The 26,259-nt window shown below is 38.6% G+C and overlaps 1 protein-coding gene and 1 pseudogene across 3 annotated transcripts in view; one reads left to right on the forward strand and one right to left on the reverse strand.

Moving 5' to 3' along the window:
- The window catches only part of MACROD2 (mono-ADP ribosylhydrolase 2), a 1,930,060-nt gene that overhangs the window by 1,376,531 nt on the left and 527,270 nt on the right, over positions 1 to 26,259 (reverse strand). The gene's annotated exons all lie outside the window — the stretch shown is intronic.
- The window catches only part of LOC139014267 (lysine--tRNA ligase pseudogene), a 44,177-nt pseudogene continuing 19,803 nt past the window's right edge, over positions 1,886 to 26,259 (forward strand).

Below are 26,259 nucleotides of genomic sequence, written 5' to 3' on the forward strand. Positions count from 1 at the left end.
CCTCACGAAAACTAATGAGACCCTCGATGCTACGATAAAGAAATTAGAAAGTAAGCATACACGGACTGAAATAAAGAATATTATACCCAATAGCAGACCAGAGGAGCACAATAATCAAACAAAAGATTCGACAAAAAACACCCAATTGGAAAAGCAAAATGAAAAAAGAATCCGAAAGTGTGAAGATAGTGTAAGGAGCCTCTGGGACAGCTTTAAGCGGTCTAATATCAGAATTATTGGAGTGCCAGAAGATGAGAGACAGCAAGATATTGAAAACCTATTTCAAGAAATAATGGCAGAAAACTTCCCCCATCTGGAGAAAGAAATGGACTTACAGGTCCAAGAAGCGCAGAGAACCCCAAACAAAAGGAATCCAGAGGACCACACCAAGACACATCATCATTAAAATGCCAAGAGCAAAAGACAAAGAGAAAATCTTAAAAGCAGCAAGAGAAAGAGGCTCAATTACCTACAAGGGAATACCCATACGACTGTCAGCTGATTTCTCAACAGAAACTTTGCAGGCCAGAAGGGAATGGCAAGAAATATTCAAAGTGCTGAATACCAAGAACCTACAACCAAGATTACTTTATCCAGCAAAGCTATCATTCAGAATTGAAGGTCAGATAAAGAGCTTCACAGATAAGGAAAAGCTAAAGGAGTTCATCACCGCCAAACCAGTATTATATGAAATGCTGAAAGGTATCCTTTAAGAAGAGGAAGAAGAAGAAAAAGGTAAAGATACAAATTATGAACAACAAACATGCATCTATCAACAAATGAATCTAAGAATCAAGTGAATAAATAACCTGATGTACAGAATGAACTGGTGATTATAATAGAATCAGGGACATAGAAAGGGAATAGACTGACTATTCTTGGGGGGAAAAGGGGTGTGGGAGATGCGGGAAGTGACTGGACAAAAATCATGCACCTATGGATGAACACAGTGGGTGGGGAGTGAGGGTGGAGGGTGGGGTGGGAGCTGGAAGGAGGGGAGTTATGGGGGGAAAAAAGAGGAACAAATGTAATAATCTGAACAATAAAGATTTAATTAAAAAAAAATTACTTTCTTATGGGATAGCCCTGTGAGTTGATAAGGGACCTAAATCCATAAGTAAACAACAGTAAATAAAATTTTCATTCTAGAATTCTTAGGTAATATGACCAGAAAAATGCACACACACACACACAAACACACACACACACACAAATAAACATAAGATTTCAAATGGGAGTATTCTATATTGCCTATAGGTATTGTTCCCCTATTTGCTTTTCTTTAAAAACTTGACAAACTTTTTTGTTGAAAAAATATATTTCAAAGATACTTAGAAATAATTCTTATAAAACCAATTATATTAAGGTACTGAATAAAAATTCAGTTGAGAATTCTTTAAAGAAAATTTATAATTGACAAATCTGTAGAAGAATCAGAAACCATTAAACTTAAAGCAACTAAGTACATTCCTAAATAAATAATTACTGGAAAAAATTAAATTACCAGAGGCTTCAGAATATAGTACAAACCCTATTGTAGTTAGTGTCAGAAAACCTAATTTCTAATCTGCGCTCCCCTCAGATTGTGAGTGTGTGCACTTATCTATTTCTCCTCACACTAGACATATATTACTTTTATAAGAGATTTGTTTTGTTTTTATGTGTGATTTTAAGTCAGTTATAAGTTGATATTTATCCCCCATAAAAGGTGTGAAAGTCCTGTGAATATTATTTGGAAATAGTGTCTTTACAGATGATCAAGTTAAGACGAGGTCATTAGTGTGGTCCTAAATCAAAATGGCTGGTGTCTTTATAAAAAGGGACCCTTTGGGCACAGACCCACATGCATAGAGAGGAGTCCCTGTGAAGCTACAGGAAGAATGCCATGTACCAGCCAAAGGAACTCCTGAGGCTGCTAGAAGCTCAGGAAATGGTTCTTAAACGAATTCCTCCTCAGCCCTCAGAAGGAACTGGCTCTGTGAACACCTTGAGTTTGGAAGTCTGGCCTCCAGGACTGTGAGACAACAGATCTGTGTTGTTTAAACCACCCAGTTTTTGGTACTTTGTTACAGCAGCCCCAGGACACTAACATACTCCCTAACCAGCTATTTGTAATGAGTCCAATGTATAGTCTTCAATCTTTCTACCAGGCATTGTAGAGAATAATATGTGTCATAACTGCCTCAGTGGGTTTTGTGCAAAGCAAAGGTACAAGTGCAAACTGTATAGCATTATCCAGGCTGAAGCACGATGAAGGCATGTTTAGACAGATTAAGTGGATGCCCAGTGGGGGGTTATTTTTAAATGATATCAGCATTTTCAGGTAGAGTTAGAGACACTGATTTTCTTGGCCTCTTGTAGGTTTCCTCTTACTCATGTGAAGGTGAGGCATAAAGGCAACTTCCTCCTTGAAGACAGGAGTGGGAGGATTTGGAATACGATCAAAATTGCCATTTGCTGAAACCCCTGATGTTCCCAGAAGAAAGAACCTAGCCTTACTCCCTACAATTCAGAGTTTGAAAGACCTGTTAAGATGGATCAGGATGACCGCCACCAAAACTCTGCGACAGGAGAGAGCAATAAGAAGCTGAAATAAAATGGCCTTGAGGAAAGGGAGCATGCTAACTAGAGGCTTGCATTTGGACATAGATGTTTTTGAGAGAAGATTATGCAAGAAGCACTCCTAACTCAGGCATTCTGACTCAAGGCCACCCTGCTTTGGGGAACAATGACTGGACCTGCAAATGTGAACCAAAGGGGCTGTGACCCTGGCACCCAACATCAGGTATCCCTGTGCTCTGGTGACAGACATATTCCTACAAAAGCAACTGGGTAACGCGGAACAAACATTAGTGGCAGAGCTTTGCAAGGTGAGCCCACCACAGCAAGACTGCGTGTAGCAACCAGAAGTAACAATGAGAATGAATGGCTCAATTCAAATGTGTTCTCTGCCTGCAGTTGGAAGGTAGAATGACTCCCCTTTGAATTTAGCAAGCTTTAAGTTTCCTGAATAATTAAGCAGGAGTGGAAAATCTTAGGAAAGAGAAACTATTTTGATATACTGGTATGCAATTTCTTGAGCTATTAATCTGACAAAGAAAAGAAATGTGACTTCTTTCAGACCAAACTCAAAATATGGTAGAGACTACATATAATACCCAAGTCAGAGAAAGTGAAGCATGGATTAATATCCAAGTGGTCAATGAAGGTGCATGAGATATCAGGAAGGTGAGCCTGGGAAGGGTCAGAGAAAGGTTGTTTTTGACTGCCTTCCAATTGTGTCACTGGGGCTGTGGTTGGATCTTACTGACATCAAGGGCTTAGAAGCACTAAGGTCATTTAAATACGAAGACCCAGAATTTGGTCCTAAATCTGCTAGCTGTTTAAGTCACTTAAGGTCCACATAGTACAATTTCATCTTCTTTAAAATATTGATGATAATAGTACCCTCCTCATGAGATTGTAAGCATCACAAGAAACAATGCACATAAAAGTACTCTGCCAACTAAAAAATGTCATGCTAACAGTACACACTATCCATTGTTATACTAAAATAAGAAAGTCATCCTGTACACCCTCATATTGAGTTACTAATTACCCATTTTTCTCACCAGTCATCCTGCCTTTATAATTAGCAATTTAAACAACTTTAGAAGGATCCAAAAACATTAGATTCCAAGTATTAAACCATGCCAACATTATGAAATTGCATCCTATATACATGAGCATACATTGGTTTTCCATAGCTAAAACCAACCTCTTTCAGAGAGATACGAAGAATGCAAAATAATCTCTGCAAGTAACCAAGCTTGTTACATGCTATTGTGCAGAATGGGATTAGAGAAGGGAAACAAGTGTCATTTTCTCCAACCTCTTTGATGTAATTGGTACCATCATCCACAATTATCCAAACTGCAAACAGTGTATTTCTCCTCTAGTGCCTCATTCTTCCGTGCACTACAAACCTTTAAGATGTAAAAAACTCTTTACGCCTGAGAAAGTTATAAATCAGAGAGTAGAAAGCATTAAAATAAGTGAAAAACAAAATGAAATTTGGCAGTCTCTTAAAAAGCAAAACTACAGGATGGCAAATAATCAGGAACAAATTACCTAATAATGTATTATGTCTTCTGCTCTTCTTCAGAGGAATGAAACTTTTAGAGATAATCCAAAATAAAATAAGAAAAGCCATTGTCCTTAAAATTAGATGCTTCAACCCTAGTTATGGTATGTGGAAAATAATAAATAAATAATATCAATACAAGAATAAACTGTTTTGCATACTCACAACTGTATACCTACTTTTGCCCCACCCTGTATGTTGCCTCCCATTCTGTAATAAGATAATACTGGTATGTCTTTGGTACTTTAGAATTAAGACTCATTTTTCACTCTCACACCGTATTCCATTAGATGAGTGGGACATAGAATCATTTATAACATGGGGATACATATATAAAGATATCTAAGAACCTTGACCACTTTCATAGGCCCTTTGTTAATTAAATTAATTTAGCAAGTGAGGGAAGAAGTCTTGACAAATAATTTATTTTACTTTTCAATTTTTAATGAATAATAAGGATGGTAGAGAGTAATGCTATAAAGTATTGAAAAGTATTAAGGAGGAGCTAATCTTGCAGGATAAATGATAATTTTCATTTCAGATATCTAAAGTTTTAGGTGAAATCTTAGTTACAAAGCACATTTACAAAGAGCAATTAGTCTATGAATGGCAATACAATGTAAGTGTTGCAAACAGAATCAACTTAATTTGCCAAACTTTTATGAACACCATTCTATGTGCCATGTACTCTGCTGGTTCCTAGGGAAATAGGGGTGGACAGGACACAATCCATGTTCTCAAGCTGCTTGGATGGCATAGAAGACACAGGTGTGTAAATTAATAGTTTAAGTATGGTGTGAGAAGTTTAACCACAGTACAGAGGTAGCCCAGAAGAGGAAATAATGAACTATTACTTAAGAGGGAGGTGTTAGAAAATTATCGTTGGGTGAGGAATATAAATGTCAGTTTTAAGTTTATTTTAATTTACACAGGCTAGGAATTAGTTGGCTAATAAATAAATCAAAATGATTGGGGAAAGCATCATGGCTCAGACACTAGAAGAGGTTTAAGGGATCTAAGTAAGAAGTGATTGCCAGGACTAAGTTATGACTTTCATGACCCAAGACACTTTTGCTCCATTAAAAAAAAATTAAAAATCATTTATACTATTATTTTGGTATAAAGATTATGTATCAACATCATATATTAAACGTTTTATTTAACCAAAAGTTCATTTTTACCATCTGATTTTAAAAGAAATTAAAACATTTTTGTGGGCTCCTATAAACTATTGTGGGTTCTCCACACAGCGCCTACTGTTAGCCCTGTTGATGGACTTTTATGAGCCAAACACTCTGTAAGTATTTCACACATATTTCACTCTCTTACAGCTCTGTGTTTACAGATGAAGAGCCAGGGTTAAGGGTGGTAAACAACTTTCTCAAGGTCACACAGTTAACAAGACAGAATGCTTGACTTAAAGCATTTGGATTAGATCCAAAGTCTGAACGCTTTCTCCTGCCATGTCAATTTTTCCTATAATACTCAGTACCAGTCCACAATCAATTTGTCTTCAGAAAATGAGAATGTGTGGAAGGAAAGGCCATGCATCTGGACCACACAAGCTTTAGAAATAGAGTGGTCTGTATTGAAGAAAGCCATGTTAATACAAATGCAATAACAAAATGAAGCATGGTCTGAAGCGGATGGAGGCAATGGACTAGTGAATAGGAGCCTGGCTCTGAAGCCTGAGTGCTTGGGTTCAAATCCCAGATTTAAACATGCCATTTGATTTCTCTGAGCCTTGGTCTCCTCATCTGTAAAACGAAAATGCCACAATGTCATGATGATAACTTAAAAGTTAAATTGTTTAACACTTAAATAGTACTTAAAATCGTGCCTGGAACAGAGTAAAAACTTAATAAAAGCTAATTATTTGAATAAATTTTTGAATTTAGAACATCTTATAATGTATAATTGCAAAAATTAAAGTATTAGCTATATATTTTTTGAAGTTTTCTCAATATAATAAAAATATGTCTTTGTTTGTACAGTCTCCTATACAGATTTTTGACCAAAACTATACCCTTAATACAATCCCAAAATCTAGGAGATGGGCATCGAACTAGCACTATTTCACATCGTACAACTGAGAAAATTAAGCTAATGAAAGATTAAAGTGGCTTGATTGAGATCTGGGAGTTTAAGGGGTGTATTCTGTGGCCTTGCCACATTTTGAAAACTAATCATTTCTTTCTAAACATGTTAATTTCTTATCCTGTCAGCACTATCTCCAGACAGTGTGGTAGACTCAATAGCTGAGTTTCTCCTATTCTCCAGGCTCTTAATTCCCAAGACTGCTGCAAATGTCAATCTCCCCGTGCTTTCAACACCTTAGTTCAATTGACAGCCCTACTGGTACTGCAGTGATAGCCATGTCTGTCATTGGTACTACCTTCCCCCTCACGACATGGACTCCAACTCGGCTCATTCTGAAACCCTCTTCTGTCCTCCTCCCCACATGGGGCCAAGTGCCAAGTCTTGTTTCCTCATCTACAATGTCTCTTGCATCCGTTCCCATTACTTTCTATTACTGTTGCCATGGCCTTTAGGACTTTATTAAATCTGCCCCTAGCTATTAGAATTCAATTGCTGCCTCTTGACACATAGTACATGTCTCTGCTTCTGGTCTCTCCACCTTCTAACCCCTCCTATGCATTGCTGCTGAAAGAATCTTCCTACAGATGAAAGTCCAGCCAGCTCAATTTAGCATTTTGGTCTACAGTCTGGTGCAAACCTATTTTTCCAGCCTTATCTCCCTCTTATGAGCTCACATCAAATCAAACGGGAATATTGCAGAATATGTCCAGCATGTTCCCCATTTGTGACTTTCCTCCTGCTAGTTCACAATCTAGATACCTTGCTGCATTTTTGTTTGTCAGAATTCTACTCACCCTCCACAGTTCCAGTAAAGTCCACTATCTTCCAATAATCCTTCTCCTATCTCTCACCAGCTCCCTTCCCATCTTCTGCCATCTCTATCTTCAATGTTTTAATAGTTATATTTATCATGCATTTTAATAGGGCTCAACTTAAGTGTTATCTCTTCTGGAAGCCTTTGCCATCCCAGCTTCCACCCCCTTCTATTCTTTCTTCTTCTTTCTCGAGTACTTTTTTCCATACCTTTTATCATTGTACTTACTATGCAGTTTAATAACTATTTGCAAATGCCTGTACCCTGCCAGAGGGTAAATTCCTCACCCTGACATACCCAGAACACTTTTGTGGATTTATTCTTTTAATCATAAATTAATACACCAATATGTATTCTTTTAATCATATGCGTAAATCAATATAGCTATCCCCATTTATATCTATACCTCGTGTTAAACTTTTAAACATATACATACAAAGCCAAAAATCTTATATAATTGATATAAATATAATACAAATATTAGTAAAATGTGTTTAGAGTATAACTTTTCATCTATCAACCTAATGATTTATATGCTTTAAATCTTCACCATGGAGAATATGTATAACATTAAATTGGAGGGCAGTAGGAAGTCTGAAATCTTCCATTTCCTAAGCTTCAAACTGCTTTCCCTACATTTCTTCATATGCACTTAGGCTATGAAGAAAGCTTCGCAGCAAATAAATTCTACCATTTTTACAGTAGATATCCCTAGTGAAAATCACTTAATTAACATGTATATCAATTAATATATTTAGTTATTCCAGAGAAATGTTGGGTAAACCAACATCAAAAATTAAGGATTCAAAATATTAACAAAATATATTTAAGCACTGGACATAAAAATTCATATCACCATCATAACATTATATTCTGTACTACCACTACCATTTTTTAAAGTCATAGACCACAGGAAATAAAACTGGTAGTTCAACCCTATTTAAATAATAGCAGAAATGTTGTAATATTCACATAAAAATCAATTTGATATCTTCAAAAGATAAATATTTCTGGAAAAATGGATACTGTGAATATAAAAATATATTAAGAAAAGAAGATGACTTTTGTTTTACATTTTAAACTAGAAGTAATAAAAGAAATATGAGGGAAACTTAATTCATAGCTTAGGCAAAATGGTCTTAAACAAAAATAATTTTTATTATGATCATGAGGTTTGAGAGAGTCTGCATATAAACATGCTGTTTGCAACAATGCTTGTGGGAGTGTCCATGTTTAATTATAATGTTCAACTTTTAAACTCTAATTAAAAATTAACTTTCAACCCCAGTCCTTTCAGCCTACTGTAGGCTGAAAGCAAGCAAAGAAAGGTAGAGAAGCTCAGATTTGTTTATGTTGGAAAACTATGATAAGAATAATACATTTTTAATTGCTCATATTTGGACATAGAGTGCAGCAAAATAACTGAATATAACAAAAGCTTGATAACACTGAAGTATAAAATTTAAAAATACAAAATTTTCTATTTAGGTCTGTGAATATTATAGAATTGAGTATTAAAACCAACTTCTCTATTACTTATTAGAATTGCAAAATCTAAAATATATAAATTGGGAATAATATTGGGAGACTTAATAAAAAGAAGGAAAATAAAAGAGAAACCACTGGATGTTGCCACATGCGGGTAAAAAGCAACAATTGAGTTAATTATAGCCTTTCCCCTAAATGTGATTATCCCTAAGGCTAGCGAATAATGAAGCAGATTTCATTTCAGCCAACTTGCCTTCTCTATTTGCCTTGAAACATGATCGTTGGGTAAGCCAGTTCCTTAGTGTTAGAAGCTTAATTTTCAAAGCAGATCTTCCAAAATGATTCCAGATTTAAAGATGACAAAGTTTCTTGATATTTTCACATGTTTTCTGAGGGCTAAATAAACACTTCCAAGTCAACTTACTCTTTGGGCACTTTTCTTTCTATATTTCTTCAAAAACATGATTGTATTTGAAAATTAAAAGATTAAGAAATGCTTTTGTGAAGAAATTGAGTGCCAAGAACAACAAACTGCCTTCATTCCCACATAAGACTTATTTGGTTTCAGTCAAATGTTTACATAGTAATTTATTTACACAGTAATGGAAATATATCCACTGTATATAAGCAATAATGATGCAGTTTCATAAAAAATTCATCACTTACTCCTCTGAGAGGGAATAAGATTGTAAAAATTGTTCTTTAAACTTAATGCTTTTCCAAACCATATTTCTGAGACCAAATAGACATTGTGAAAAGATGAGACTTACTATAAATTTTCAGTAAGCAATATTTAAAACCATGACTCTGAACACCAAATTTCAAATCACAGTAATTTTACATTATGGAAAAAATTCTGAATGTGAGATGGTCAGATGATAACAGGTTGCACATGTGTAGGGCTTTACAGATCACAAATCACATTTACAAACCCATCTCATTAGATTCGCCAAATAATCCAATGAGGTAGGTATTGTTAACTCCAGGCTACAGATAGGCAAACTGAATCTTAGAGAAGTTGGGCAATTTGTTTAAAGTCACAAGCTTAACAAGTATAAAATCAAAGGAATCAAAACTGCCTCTTCAGATTTCAATTTCTTTATACTCTGCTTTCTCTAAAAGTATAAGTAAAGCAACCAAAATGGGCACATAGTCATAATTTGGTGATTTTATTGGTGAAATAGGATAGGTAAAGTACTAAAAAAACCAAAGGTACTGAAAGAAAAACTCCAGTTTTAACAGACTATAATCATACATTTTATAAGTTAATTAATTGACAGGAAGGGGAAAAAAGTCATTTAAGAAAATCAGTTCTCAGTAATGTTTTGGTTAAATCATAGGCGCTCATTCTTTCTGTGAGGGTGAGAGTTTTGCCACTTTATTTCATTAATATTACTTTAGGAGGCTATCATCTGGATGAATAGTGATATGGGAAAAGGAAAGGTATAAATAATCATCACAAATGGGAGAATTCACATTTATGTACTTAATAGTAAAATGTCCCATTAGAACTTTAAAAAAATATTTTTTATTAATTTTTTAGAGAGAGAGGAAGGGAGAGAAACATCCATGAGAGAGAAACATCGATCTGCTGCCTCCTACATGCCCCCTACTGGGGATTGAGACTGTATCCCAGGTATGTGCCTTGACCAGGAATCAAACCAGTGACCTCTTGGTGCATGGGTTGACACTCAACCACTAAGCCACACCTGCCAGGGTCTTTTAGAGATTTTTTATCATGAATGACTTCACTATGAGATTTTCTTCTGTAGTTATATTTAGTTGTTTAGAAAAGGCAAACTGGGTTCAACTAAGACAGGGTTTGTTAAGAGGATATGAAAAGGAGGCAGAGTTCAGGCTATTTGTATAGGAGTTATAATAACAAACCATGGAGTCTAAGTTAGACCGGAGGAGAAAGGAAGACAGGAGAGGATGATGGATAGTGAGAAGGTGGCAGGGTCAATGGATTAGTCATCTCAATAAGGTCAGATAATTATAATGGAGGTACAAGAGCAAATAAGCCATGGTGTATTAGAAAATGAGATTTCATGAGTGATATAATTTCTAGTGATACAGGGCCCAAGGTGTGATGGAGACGAAAGGTAAACATTTGTAAGGAAGGCAAGGAATTGAGAAGGTAAGACTTCTAAAATGGGATTTCAAGAGACAACTGCATGAGGCTAACATACCTTAGGATGGTGTAGAGAAAGAAAGTGATTCAAGAGATAGATTCTTCAATGAACCAAGTAAGCTAAATAGGAGATTGGTAACAACAATAAGAGAGGGAAGATTACCTATTTTACAGTAAAGAAAAGCAAGTACAAATCATGATTCAAATTTCAATCCTTTACTCGTGACCAGAAATGTATATAAACCACAGAAGAGTGAGACAGATGAGTGGATATGTGACATTAAATAAAGAAAATTCCCTTCCAATCCAATCACTTTCAACTACAAAAAGTGAAAGCAAAGATGGGAACAATACTCTGTTTATCACCTGTCATTTAATACATGGCTAGGACAAATCAGTTCCTGTATATTTAATACAGATAAAACTTCTTCTATATTATATGTCTCAAAGGTACTGGAAGTCCTGAAATATTTGTTAAAAATTTCAAAAAATATTTTTTGGAAAGCCAAAAGTTTCATTAATATTAAAATCATTCAAATGGAGGATTTTAATCTTAATAGGGAAATCTGACTTTTCATAATAAAGATAGAAACTCCTCCCTAAAGTATAAAAATCTTCATTGTTATTGGGATCATTTTACCGTGGAAAAAAACCATCAAAATACATATGTGTGGTATAGAATTCAATTGTTTAATTTGGTTCTGCATAGAATATAAATAATACATATACACATATAAGTCCATGTCTTTCAGCAAGCCAGTGTTTTCCCTGCTAGTTAGTATATACACAGACAAAACATTTCTGGAGAAAAATCTGACAATGTGTAATAGTAAGAATCTTAAGAACTGCAAAATATTGGGCATAGCAATTCTCCTAGTAATTCATCCTGAGGAGAAAATTACACATACAAACAAACATGTGCTTTCAAGGATGTTACTAATGTGGTTACTTAGACTATGAATGATTCGAAACAGAACTAAACATGGATTAGTTAAGTAAATTTTGATATTGTCATAGAGTAGAACATTAGGCTATCATTAAAAATGAAGATGGAGCCCTACATTTGCTACCATGAGAGGATGTTTAGAATATATTAAGTAGACAAAACTAAATACAAAACAATACATATGCTTTAACTCTTTTTAAAAAATATGTTTGTTATTAATATTTGTATATCTATACAGAGGAGGGGGGAGCCAGAAAAGGTATAAAGTGAAATAATAGTGAAATTTGGGATGGTAATTTATCTTATTTATTTGTATTTTCTAATTTTTCCAAAACAAATATATAATTGTATACTTTGAAGGAAGAATAAAATATTATATTATTTTAAAATTTATTTTTAGATTATCTTAGGTTGTGATGGACAGTTTAGATAATTGGCACATATAATGCTTTTAAAATTAATTATATATATATATATACACACACACTAGAGGCCCGGTGCATGAATTTGTGCAAGGGTGGGGACCCTCAGCCTGGCCAGCAATCGAGGCCTATAGGGGTGGGGGCGGGAGACAGCCGGCAGGGGTGAGGGGCAGTGGGAGGTTGGCTGGCAGGGGGTAGAAGGGGCTGCAGGAGGTTGGCTGTGGGAGCACACTGACCACCAGGGGGAAGCTCCTGCATTAAGCGTCTACCTCCTGGTGGTCAGTGCGCGTCATAGCGACTGGTTGACCAGTAGTTCCAGTCATTCCAATTGTTCAGTCATAACAGTCACATAGGTATATATATATTTGGTTATGACAGAGAAGAAGAAGTTTTGTATTAATTTTATCCTAAAGCAAAATTTTTCATATTTGAATAAACCCACAAATGCCTCGTGAGTGCTGATTATCTTATTTTCTTAATTATCTCACTCAAATGAGAGAGAATTTACAAGACTATACACAAATACTAGACAGGAGATGAAAAACTAGGGCAAAGAGGGCAAGGAAAAGTCAGCAGAAGGCCCCTCAGTTTCTTATCATTCCCTCAGGCAAAGTTATTTTCTCCTTCTCTGTACTCCTACTATCTTCATTTGCATGTTTTTAACAGCACTCATCACATCTCATTTATTATCTCTTTAACTGCTTGAGATTCTCACTTAGTCTCTGAGATTCTCTTTTCTAGACCTATCTCCTAGGCTCACACTTGGAGCTAAAAGATGCTTATCAAAACTGTTTTTAGGTGGAAGGAAGCATTGGATTGAATTGAAAATCACCTAACAGTCATCAATCAAACCTCATTTTTGGAAATCAATAACTCTATATTCATGATATCTTATTAAGTACAAATTAGTAGTTTTTCTCCCCCCCCCCCCCCCAAAAAAAGAGAAGATTTCAACATAATCACATTTTGGGGGGAAATATTCTACATATACACAAATTAGGAAGGGATACAAATAAATGCTAATAGTGGTAGAAGGATGTCTGGCATCTATTAAAATTAATACATCAATAAATGAATTAATAATATAGTATTAATATAACCTCCTTACCCATGGGCAATATATTTTTTTAAACATGTTTGTATTGATTTCAGAAAGAGAATGGGATATGGAGAAAGAGATAGAAATAGCAATGATGAGAGAGAATCATTGATTGGCTGCCTCCTGCAAGCCCCCTACTGGGGGTCGAGCCCACAACCCGGGCTTGTGACCTCACCAGGAGTCAAACCGTGACTTCCTGGTTCATTGGTTGATGTCCAACCACTAAGCCACACTGGCGGGGCAATGGGTGATATATTTCAAGACCACCAGCAGATGCCTGAAATCCAGGATAGCACTGAACTGTGTACATACTATGTTTTTTCCTACGTACAAATACCTATAATAAAGTTAAATTAGGCACAGTAAGACATGAACAACAATAATCTATGTATATAAAAGCCCAAGTGACAATTACGACCAGCTGACCAGAACAACTGGCCAACCGGCCACTAGCTATGAAGTGCACTGACCACCAGGGGGCAGATGCTTAGTGCAGGAGCTGCCCCCTGGTGATCAGTGCACTCCCACAGCCAACCTCCCGTGGTCCCTCCCCCTGGCCAGCCCCAATTGGGACTGGGTGAGACAGCCCTGATTGGCTGGGAGGGACCTCACATGTGCATAAATTCATGCACCAGGCCTTTAGTTTCTAATAATAAAACAGAAAGATTCTAAACATTATGTGAATGTGGTCTCCTCTCAAAATATTTTATTGTACTGGACTCAGTTTTTTATTTAAAGCACTTTATGGCTTCTCTTTGATATCTCCAAATTGCCAGCATCACTACTCTTGCGCTCTGGGGCCATTATTAAGTAAAATAAGTAATACTTGAACACAAGCAGTATGATATCTCAACAATCAATCTGAAAACCCAGACAGCTGGTAAGTGACTAACGGATCGGGAATGCATACAGTGTGGAAACATTGGACAAAGAGGTAATCCATGTCCTGGGCTGGACAGAGATTTCACCACATTACTCTCAACAGCAAGCAATTTAAAACTTATAATTTGTTTATTTCTGGAATTTTCCATTTAATATTTTTGGAACTTGATTGACCATGGGTAACTGAAACTGCAGAAACCAAAACTACAGATAAGAGGGGCACTACTGTACATTGAATTGGAAATTGATTTTAAATATATTCTATGACATAAATATGTCACATACTTTGCTTTTCTGCTGTACATCAATAAAAATCAAATAAATATTAAGAACATAAACAACTTTTTCCTAAAAGGATGGCATGGTCCTAGCTATTCTTAGCTTTTCCAAATCACATTTGTTTTGCACTAGAAAGCTGTTAATTAAAGCAGCTAGAATGCAAAACTACTAAGTCGATTATGTTCCCATTCCCTTTTCCTTTCCTCACCTCATCTTATTTTATTTTTAATTCACACTGCATATAAATAGTAATTAAAGTACAAAGCAGGATGTTACTTGCACTTGTATATTTCATTATTATACACTAGGGGCCCACTGCATGAATTCGTGCACCTTGAAAGGAACTGTGGGCCCCAAAGCTGCAGTGGGCACAGGGGTGGCCCTCGGCCCATCCTCTGTGCCCCCACCCGGCCTCTCCCACTGCAGCCCCTGGTCCCCTGTCTGCCTGCAGCCCCACTCCCTCCATCACTGCTCCCACATGCTGATGGCACTGGCCCCACATGCACCCGCTGACGTTGCAGAGCGATTGGGGCCAGTGCCAGCAGTGGGTGCAAGCAGGGTCAGCGCCTTCAGCAGGTGCGAGTGGCAGCTGCTACTCTGATTGCCCCTCAGGAGCAGGGGGAGGTGGAGAAGCCCTCAGGGGCAATCAGAGCCAGCACCGGGTACTGGATACTGGCAGCAGGTGTGAGCAGCCCTGGTGCCAGCAGCAGGTGCAAGCACCGGGAGGGACCATGGCGTGCAGGAGTGAAGAGTTTTCAGTAACCACCAGAGTCTTGCCCCGATGACAGTGACCAGAGCCCCACCTTGGTCCTGCTGCCCCATCTCACCTGCCCCACCATCCCACCATGGCCAATACCCGGCATGTTCCACACATGCCCCCTGATGGTCAGCGCATGTCATAGTGACCAGTTGTTCAGTTGTTCTGCCATTCAGTCTATGTGCATATTAGAGTTTTATATAGAGAGATGTTCTGAACTCTTAAATACATCTGACTTTTACAAAAGATTTAGCCAATATTTTTATCTAAACAATAAGAAAACTTATAAAAATATATGTATATTACAATTTAAAATATTATACTTTGCCATAATTAATATACTGAGTAATATTGATTATTATAATCATCTATCATTTACTTAAAACTCAAACTATCCCAGTAATATTTTAGAATCACACAAGGACCAAATTTAAGGACTGACTGGCCATCACTCAATTTTCTACATATGAAACATATCAAGATAGAGATTACAAAAATAAACGAACATTTTATTTTATTATTTTATTCTTTTATATATTTTTATTGATTTTAGAGAGGAAGGGAGAGGGATAGAGAGATAGAAACATTAATGATGAGAGAGAATCATTGATCGGCTGCCTCCTGCACACCCCCCACTGGGTATTGAGCCTGCAACCCAGGCATGTGCCCTCGGCTGGAATTGAACCTGGGACCCTTCAGTCCACAGGCCAATGCTCTATCCACTGAGCCAAACCAGCTAGGGCCGAACATTTTATTTTATATCGTTTACTAGAGGCCCGGTGCATGGATTCATGCCCAGTGGGGTCCCTTGGCCTGGCCTGTGGGGATCAGGCCAAAACGGACTCTCCGACATCCCCAAGGGGTCCCAGATTGCACGAGGGCACACGCCAGGCTGAGGGACCCCACCGGTGCACAATTAGGGCTGGGGAGGGACCATGGGAGGGCTCCAGGGCATGTCTGGTCCATCTCACCTAGTCCTGATTGGCCAGACCTTGGACCCCAGCAGCAAGCTAACCTATTGATTGGAGCATCTGCCCCTGGTTGTCAGTGTGCATCATAGCGACTGGTTGAATAGTTGAACGAATGGTTGGACACTTAGCATATTAGGCTTTTATTATATAGGATAGTAGAGAAAATACTGTGTGACCTGTTAATACTAAAATATATCTAGTGTTAATAAATGATGCCTTTGCACATTAATAAAATCAAATTATCTAAAATATGGGGAAATAAAATATCCAGATATATGTAAGAATATGTATATCTTGCCCCACTCAGGTGATTCAGTTGGTTAAAGCATCATCTCATATACCAAAAAGGTTTTGGATTCAATTCCCAGTCAGGGCACATACCTATGATGCAGGTTTTATCCCTAGTTGGGGCACAACTGGTCAATGTTTCTCTCACATTGATGTTTCTCTCTCTCTCTCCCATTCTATCTCTCTAAAATCAATAAACATATCCTTGGGTGAGGATTAAAAAGAAGAATATGCATGTTTTATGTATTATGATTTTTACTTCTTTTACATGCCGAGTTAAATGTCCTAAAGTTCCTAAAACATAACAACTATAGTAAGTCCTCAACACCCACCAATACGTTCTGCAACGTTTAGTGAAGTGATATATAACAAAATCAATTTGATCATAAGCTAATTAATATAAATAAGAGTTAAGTTCCTATGGCATCTCACCAATACTATTACAAAGTAACATTGAATGAAACATCATCATTTGAGAACCAGGTGTGTATTGTAAGCTACTGTCCTTGACTTTTAGGGGCTTCTTCCAACTTAGCTTAGTCATGTTATAATCATATTTAACCCTCTAAGATACAGAGGGCTTTATTTTACCTGCTCATTCAAGTATCCTTCATGGCTTCCTCACATCATGCACTTTTATTTTGCCTAGTTTTTAAGGAACTTCTTAAGCAAACAGAGCCTATCCCATCCAAATATATTTATTGTGATTACCCAGCAAACACAATTGAGTGTCCAGCCATGCCTTTCTGCATTCATATTTGCCATGCCCTTCTGCATCCAGTGTTCTCTACCCAGTGTCTTCCTTTCTGCCCAATGATTCTTGTTACCTTCATGTTAAGTTCATCAGGGTAGGACGAAAATTTCCTCCACCCTTCTAGGTTCTTCTGGTTGGCCTACTAATTAAATTGACATGAGACAGATTAACTGGAGAAAACAAGCAAATTTTATTATGTATATACATATGGGGGTTCCAAAAGAATATGGTGCTCAAGGAAAAATCAGGCAGTTGTGGCTTATGTGCCATCTTGAGCTAAGGAGAAGTGGGTAATGGTTTGAGACTTCAAGGGTGAGGAAGGCAATTCACAGGGAGATGAAAAGAGTTAATATTTAGTAAATAATGTTTGCTGGGTCATCTAGAGGCAATGGATCACAGAGAGGACTTTGGTCATATGGGCCTTGCTGGGTTTCTTCCTGTCTACCACACCTAGATCATACTTATGGTTATATATGGTGGTAGTTCTTTTTATGACAGGCTTTCTATTTTTAATTATTTCAGACAGTTTGTGGGAAGGGCAAAGATTCTTCCTGTGCTTCTTAAAATATAAAATAATCCTCACGCCAGAGAGACACACTTTGGGGTGGAAATTTTGTTTCCCAAGTCTAAATCACCAACCAAGTACTGAGCTCTACTTTCTTAGAAATATTACAGCACTTAAATGTACACTCATTCATTAGGTAACTACATGATCACACATTATTTCATATTTTTTATATATTTCTAGAACTCTCAGCATACTGCTTGGTATATAGTTGGCTTTGAATAAAAATTTGTTCAACTACTGCTGCAAAAGGCTGTTGTAACACTAGCTAGCCTGAAATGATAACATTGCTCCTGTCCCCAGAACTTGTCTCATAAAGGCATTACACTAAAGTTTAAAGTACATAAAAAAGCTTTCTTCAAACTTTATGAGGCTGTACATTTTCTTCTAGACATCAAACTGTGCTAAGTTAATGTTCTTCTTTTGCAGACATGGAGTGGTGATGTGCAGTTCATCATTGGATTTTGGTGTTTGCAAATTTCCTAGAACTAGAGATGGCCAGATTGAAGCACAGATGCTGCTGAACTGGCTTTTAAAACAGGCGCCTCTGAAAATATTCTACGTTTTATGCTATGAGATATACTTGTAGGGAGCCAATCTAGCTATACTATGTAATTTACCAAAAGGAAACTACCAAGGAGGAGAGAGCAGAGAGCTGACATATCATGGTTTGAGTAGAGCCTCTTATACTCCTGAGACCAAAGAATTCTGTTAACAGGCCTGTGCTCCTTTGAGGAAGAAGGCCATAGGGAAAACTTTTTGAATGTATTAAATTTGGAACACAGGAAGAAGTTCAGTGGCATAAAGCCAATGGATAATCCAGGCCATTCAAGATAAAATAACTATCAAAATTTACAGAAAATGGAGTAATAGTGATAGGGCCATAATGCATACAAGAGACAAAGAAATAAAAATGGGAGAGTGTAATCAGACCTCTAGCACATTGTGCAAATGGAGAATTTGGATTTTTTTCAGCAAGGGTGTGATTACAATTCTACCCTGACAGCCAGTCATAAGTATCAGGTATGCTATGAAGTTGAATGTGTCACAGTATCATAAGCTCTTCTCTCATTCAAATCTTGCTCCTCGACAAACCTCCAAACCCAGCCTGAATATTCTGCTACCTTGTCTAGAAAGTATTTTTATGGGTAGAAGAGCGTGGGAACAAAATTTTCATTCATATTATACCTACAATCTTTTCCTTCTTCTAGTCTGGTTAGGATGACTTTACATCCCATTTTGCACCAGATGGCCCCAGTTCATAAGTATTTGCAAATTATTAATTATTAATAATATCCCCTTTTATGATAAAAAGCATCCCAGTTTGGATAATACATTTATGATCACCTAAATTTTGTCAAAACAGCTTAAGAGTGACCAAGAGATATGAATTATAAAATATTAAAAATATAATTCTTATAGGGCTGCAGAGAAGAAAATTTTCCAAATCCATAGTATCCAAATTCTAACTTTGAGAAGCCATCATATAAATGTATGCCATGGCCCCGCACAACTCTTCACCAAAAAATGCAAAGCAGCTCAAAGCACATGTCTCACAGATGGAAAGGTCAGTAAGGTCATCTTTGTGTATCAAAACAGCATATTTTTATAAAGTGCTGCAGAAATTTATGCCATACAACATTATGTAGCATTTAGGGAATGGCATACAGATGTACTATTTTCCAGCTGGTTGGTTTTAGAACTTCTCTCCCTAAATTTCAAATATATTTTACCTGTATTTCCAGCTTAACCTGGCATCTGGCTAGTGACAATTAATATAGCTGAGGCATGGGGGAGAAACAGTACAGGAAAAAAACAAAAATGAACTGTCAAAAATAAGCCCAAATATTTCCATCATTATAATAAATGTAAATGGCTTAAATTCCTTTATTAAAAGTTAGAGACTCCGAATGGGTAGAGCTACATACAACTAAATGGTTATAGAAAGATTCTATCTAGGAAGATATAGCAGTATAACAGACAATAGAATAGCAAAAGGCAAGAGTAAATGGCAATATTACTATCAAATAATTCAATGTGAAAAGTATAAAATGGAACCAATAAAGAGTATTTATTTTGCAAAGTTATGGTCAAATAATATTTCACTTTTTGCGACATTATGCAAAATTGCTTCAAAATCTATAAAGCAATAATAGATAAAAATAAGGAGATATTGAGTATTTTGTAAGAACAACTGAAGATCATAGCAAAACTTTCTAGATATTTGAGTATATAAAATAATTAAATGATTAAAATATTTACTTATTAAAACAAGCCTGATCTAAAATTACATATGTATGATATAATGTACCCAGGAATTATACCCATGTATCAAGCAATAAATTACAGACAGTCCTCAGGTAACATCGGACTCGATGTACATTGTTTCTTGATTACATCGCCATCTCCCATATATTTATAAAATAAAAAGTCCCGTCATTTCAACATATGTACATATGTGCTTTATGTTTTTCATTATTTATTTACCACAAATAAAGGTCAGAAATTGTTATCTTTCTTTACATTTTTTTTTATTGTTTCACTTCATTACTGCTGTGTATGTGCTCCATGTGAGTGACGTAGGTGCTTATCTAGGTGGGTTCCGACTTACAATGAAAATTGTGTTACATGGCGCCATAGGAACGGATCTCCAATGTAACCTGAGGACCTAATGTTTATTGAAAAATAATGTATTATGACACACACAAAAATTTAAATACAAAGATAGAAAATTATTCAAGATACTTTTTTCTAAAGCAATGAAATAAAATTATAAATTTTTAAATTATATCTATACCTTCTTCTAAAGTAATTTAATTGCTCATAATTTCTCTTTAAATGTATAAATCATTTAGTTAAAATGCAACTAAAAGCAACATTACAAACTACTCAGAAATAAATGATAAAATAAGCCATACCAAAAAAAAGCTGTGAAATGAAGTAAAAAGTATTTTTTATGAAGTGCTACAGATACTTGTCTTACAACATTTACTAGGTAATGCAGAAAACATGAAAACTTAAGTGCATATATTAGAAAATAAACTAATGTTAAATACAAACATTCAGTTCAAAGTTTTAGGAAAACCACTCCACAAAAAAAGTAAATGTGGAAGAAATTACCAGTGAAAGAAGAGAAATATAAAATCAGAAAGGAATGAAGTGCAAAAAAACCCCAAAACACAGATAGGCAGTTTAATGAACTCAGCAACCAAGTAAGTGAACTAAACAAGTACTTTAACAAAGAGACTGAAATTTACAAAAGAACCAAATTGAAATTCTAAAGATGAAGAACTCAATAAAAAAGATCAATAATGAACTAGTGATGATAGGAAATAGAGCAAGACCACGTGGAAGAAAGAATTAGTGATATAGAAAATAGTAATCTAGAAATGACAAGGAAGGAAGAAGAGAGAGTTGAGCATAAAAAACAATATTAGCAAACTGTATGAGAACTATCTGACTGAATCAGAAAGAGCAATATAAGAATAATAGGCATGCCAGAAGAGAGAGGGAGAATTGAACAGAGAGCCTATTAAAATAGGCTCACCAAAGAGCTGATGAAAACTTCCCAAATCTATTGAAAGAGATAGATCCTCAAATTCAAGAAGCAAACAGAACACCTAATTACCTCAATCCAAAGAGGCCTTATTTAAGGCACATTTTAATTAAAACTGCTTTTTGAGAGGTAATTGAGTCTTGAGGGTACAGCTCTCATGAATGGAATTAGTGCCTTTATAAGAAGAGAGGTGAGAGACCTTGCTTCTCCTCTCTCTCCTTTCTCTCATGTAAGAATACAGCGAGAAGACTTGTTTGCAAAACAGGAAGTGGGCTTTCACCAGACACTTGATCTACTGGTGCTTTCCAACCATCAAAACTATGAGTAATAAATGTTTGTTATCTAAGCCATCCAGTCTGTGGTATTTTTGTTATTTCAGCCTGTACTAATTTATGAAAATTATATATATACTAGAGGCCTGGTGCACAAATATTTGTGCACTGGTGTGTGGGGGGGTGTCCCTCAGCCCCACTTGTGCCCTCTCACAGTCTGGGACCCCTCGGGAGATAACAACCTGCTGGCTTAGGCCCGCTCCCGGGTAGCAGAGGGCAGGCCCAATCCCTAGGTGCCTGCCCCGCAGCCCCTGGTCGGGCTCAGAACAGGGCCGATTGGGGAGTTGGGGCGATGCCCCCTGTCATGCACAGAGCAGGGCGGATCAGGAGGTTGTGATGCCACCCTCAGTCACGCTCAGGGTAGGGCTGATTGGGGGGCTGGGGCACCTCCCCCTGTTACACTCAAGGCAGGGTCTATGGGGAAGTTGCGGTGCCAACCCCTGTCATGCACAGAGCAGGGCGGATCAGGGGGTTGTGGCACCACCCCTGTTACATACAGAGACGGCCGATCAGGGGGTTGGGGTGCTGCCCCCTGCCACACACAGAGCAGGGAGGATCAGGGGATTGGGGCGCCGCCCCCTGTCACCCACAGAGAAGGGCTGATCATGGGGTTGGGGCACTCCCCCCGACATACTCAGGGCAGGATTGATGGGGAGGTTGCGGCTCTACCCTGTCACACACAGAGCAGGGCCCATGGCGGGGTTGAGGCACCGCACCCTGTCACACACAGAGCAAGGTGAATAGGGAGGTTGTGGCCCTGCCCCCTGTCACACACAGAGCTGCAGGGCAATCAGGGGGTTTGGGCGCTGCCCCCTGTCACGCTGCTCCAGGGGCCAGGAGGCCTCGCAGCTCTGCTGATCTCAGTGCTGGGAGGCCTTGCTGCTCCGCTGATCCTGGTGCTGGGAGGCCTTGCTGCTCCGTTTGACACCGGGGCAGTGAGGCTTCACTGCTCAGCAGATCCTGGTGCTAGGAGGCCTCACGGCTCCACTGATCCCAGTGCCAGGAGGCCTTGCGGCTCCTCTGATCCCGGGTTTGGGAGGTCTCGCGGCTCCGCTGATCCCAGTGCTGGGAGGCATATTACCCTTTTACTATATAGGATAGAGGCCTGGTGCACGGGTGGGGGCTGGCTGGTTTGCCCTGAAGGGTGTCCCGGATCAGGGTGGGGGTCCCTCTTAGGTGCCTGGCCAGCCTGGATGAGGGGATGATGGCTGTTTGCAGCTGGTCACACCCCCTTCAGGGTGGGGGTCCCCACTGGGGTGCCTGGCCAGTCTGGGTGAGGGGCTGAGGGCTGTTTTCAGGCTGGCGGGTGACTAAAGCTCCCAACCTTCCTTTTTTTTTTTTTTTCTTTTTTATTCTGGGATTTATTTACCTTCTATGGCTGTCACTGGAGCTGAGAGCCTGCTTTAGCTCTGAGGCTTGGCTCCAGCTCTGAGATCTCGGCTGGCTGAAAGCAGGTTTCTGGGTTTTGTTTAGCTTCTATATTTGCAACATAGTTTCTTAGAGTGCAAGCTCAGAGGCCGGCAGCGGCAGGCGGGGAACCTTGGCTTCCTCCTTCACTGGAACAAGCTAGCCTCCTGTTCACTTCAGTTGCCTGGTTGCCGGCCGCCATCTTGCTTGGCAGTTAATTTGCATGTCTTGCTGATTAGCCAATAGGAAGGGTAGCGAAGTTATGGTTAATTACCATGTTTGTCTATTATTAGATAGGATATATATATATATATATATATATATAAAAGGTTTCCCAAAATTCATGCAAGATTTGAATTTTGCGTGAGCATTAACAACAACAAAAATAAAAGCCTAATTTTACTTGGTTTATTGAATCAGATTCAATCCAGATTTCAATCCAATTTGATAAGCATTACCAAGTACCAATTATGGCCCAGGAGCAGGGACAATGAAGACCAATGAAGACCACGGCTTTGCATATGTGTCAGTAAAGCCGCGGAGGCCATTTACCTGATGTACTATTCCATGCATAACCCTACACTGTATACTTTATGAATCAATAAAAAATTTACAATTTGTAATTATAAACCTGTGTTTTCTATCAAAATTACTTCTTGCGTGAATTTTGGGACACCCTATACAAGATATATATATATATATATACACTAGAGGCCTGTTGCACGAAATTTGTGCACTGGGGGATGGGGTTCCCTCAGCCCAGCCTGCCCCTCAGTCCGGGAGCCCTCAGTGGATGTCCTACTGATGGCCACAGTCTGGCAGCAAACGCTCAGTCCAGGCATCCCTTGTATGTATGTGTGTGTGTGTGTGTGTGTGTGTGTGTGTGTATGTGTCTGCTAGGGCCTGCCCCCAGCTGAGCAGTTGCCCTGTGTGTCTGTGTGTATGTGTGCATGTGTGTGTGTGTGTGTGCTTCCCCCCCGCTGCAGGTCTGCCTCCAGCCACATTGGAGGCTCAGAGTAGGCTGTGTGTGTGTGTGTGTGTGTGTGTGTGTCTGCTGGGGGCCTGCCCCCAGCCACAGCGCGGAGGCTTGGAGCAGGCACCGCTCTCTGTTGATCTCTCAGGCTCCTGGTCTCCACTGTGTGTTGTAATCTCCCTTGAGGTGTGGCCAGGGTGGGGTGCTGCCTGAAGGCTGTGCTTTCCTGCTCACGGATCGCCATGGTGACCCAGGAGCAGGCCTTGCTGGGTGCTGCCTACAGGCTGCACTTTCCTGCTTACCGATTGCTGGATCGCCAGGGCACCCGGGGTCAGGCCCTGCTGGGCGGCACTTTCCTGCTCTCTAATCGCCATGGTGTCCCAGCTGGGGGCGGGGCTTAGGCGGCACACGGGGGTCCCGGATGGGGGCAGGGCTTAGGTGGCACGCAGGGGTCCCGGCTGAGGACTGGGCTTAGGCAGCATGGGTATTAGGCGGCACACGGGGTCCGGCTGGGAGTGGGGCTTAGGCAGCACACAGGGGTCCCTGCTGGGGGCGGGGCTTAGGCAGCACACGGGGGTCCCGGCTTGGGGCTGGGCGTAGGTAGCGCAGGTATTAGGTGGCACACGGGGTCCAGCTGGGGGCGGGGCTGCACACAGGGCCGGGATGACGGCTTGCACTGTCTAGCCCTGCCTGCAGTATGCAAATTAGCTGCCATCTTTGTTGGTGGCTAATTTGCATATCACGCTGATTAGCCAATGGGAGGTGTAGCGAAGGTAGGATCAATTACCATCTTTGTCTATTATTAGATAGGATATACAAGTTCTTTCAATAATGTTCTTGCATATCCTTACTATGATATCCTCAGAACTTCAGTCAGAACCCGCTTATATTTTACATAGGACTCTAACAGGGTTAGTTTCAACTCTTTAGAAATGAAATTTTATCAATGGCATAGTGTATACGTAAGACTTGGGAGATGTTAGCATTCCATAATTTTCATAAATCCTAACACCATCTGAAAAAAGCACATCTGCTAAAGTAAAAAGTAATATGCTCTTATGCACACCCTGCTCCAAGATGAATCTGCTAAATGTCATTCCAACTTGATTGCTCCTCCTGTGTCAAAATTCTGGCTGGAACACGTAAACTTCAGGGTTAAGCTGTCCCTTCATCTCAGCCAGAACAAGGCAGTTCTAGCAAGGCCCACTTAAGAAATTAAACTATGGTCTTAACTGTGACAACTCCAGTTGACAACTAAGAACATGGGTGCCTCCAGCTTTCTGAGGGAACTTAGGCCAACTTTGTTGAAAGAAGATTTGTTTCCAAAGAATTTGTCAGTCATAGATTTTTAGAGTTGAAAGAGACCTCAGGGAAAAATCAGTCATTCAATCTTCAATAATTTATTTAACAGCATTTATTAACTAGTATAGAATCAACAATGCCTTCTAGTCCAAGCTTCTCATTAACTAGTTATGATAACCCTGAGGGCATACATTTAAAAATGTTTAATTAGGTTCAGTGTATTCTATGGAATAAGGTAGAAAAACATACACTACTTTTGGAAGATTTTTACCCTCAAAATTTACTACTTTTAGCTTAAAAATGACTCTGATTTTAATATTTGTACTTCTACTAAACCAAACATAGCTTGAAGAAGTAAATGTTAGTTTCTCAATATGTTCTATACATGAAAGAACTAATTTCCCAACAAAACAATGCTGCGGAAATGAGATGCTTGTGAGAAATTTGGGTCCACTTGAGTTTGCTGGATGGAAATAAAATCCTTGATGGAAGTAGAATGCTTTATTGGTTAGGATTAATGTAATGAAAATAGAAGTTGAGTAAACTAAGAAAATTAAGTCAAATTTTTACTTCCTAATTGTTAGAGAAGGGAAGAAGGAACATAACAGTAGGGCAACCCAATCTTAGGTAACACAAGTGTAAAGCCTGGTCCTATGAAGGGATTGATCACACCTTGTGGTAACTGTCTCTGGATAATAGAAGTAAAAAATGGTAAGTATTTATGCTTGCAGCATCTCTCAGTTCTGATCACTCTTTCTCCTTCTTGCCTTCTCTCTATAACTCATGTTAGGATTAGGCATCCAAATTTGTATATCTCTTACAATCTACCTATCAGTTTTGAAAGTGAGGCATGTGCCATGGATAGGGATAAGTGCTTCGTATAAGTGATATCTAGTTCTCTCAGCAACCTTGTAAGGTAGACCTTGATATTCCCTTTTCATAGATTAATAAGCATTGATTCAGAAACATTACATACTTGAACTAACATCACTGTCTTAGTTTGTGGTCCCAAATCAGGGCCTAAGACAAGGACTTGGGTGTAGATAGTTTATTTGGAATGTGATCCCAGG

This window comes from Myotis yumanensis, unplaced genomic scaffold, assembly GCF_028538775.1.
Source record: "Myotis yumanensis isolate MYYU_CA2020_CCGP unplaced genomic scaffold, mMyoYum1.0.hap1 SCAF_7, whole genome shotgun sequence".
In the NCBI taxonomy this organism is placed as follows: domain Eukaryota; kingdom Metazoa; phylum Chordata; class Mammalia; order Chiroptera; family Vespertilionidae; genus Myotis; species Myotis yumanensis.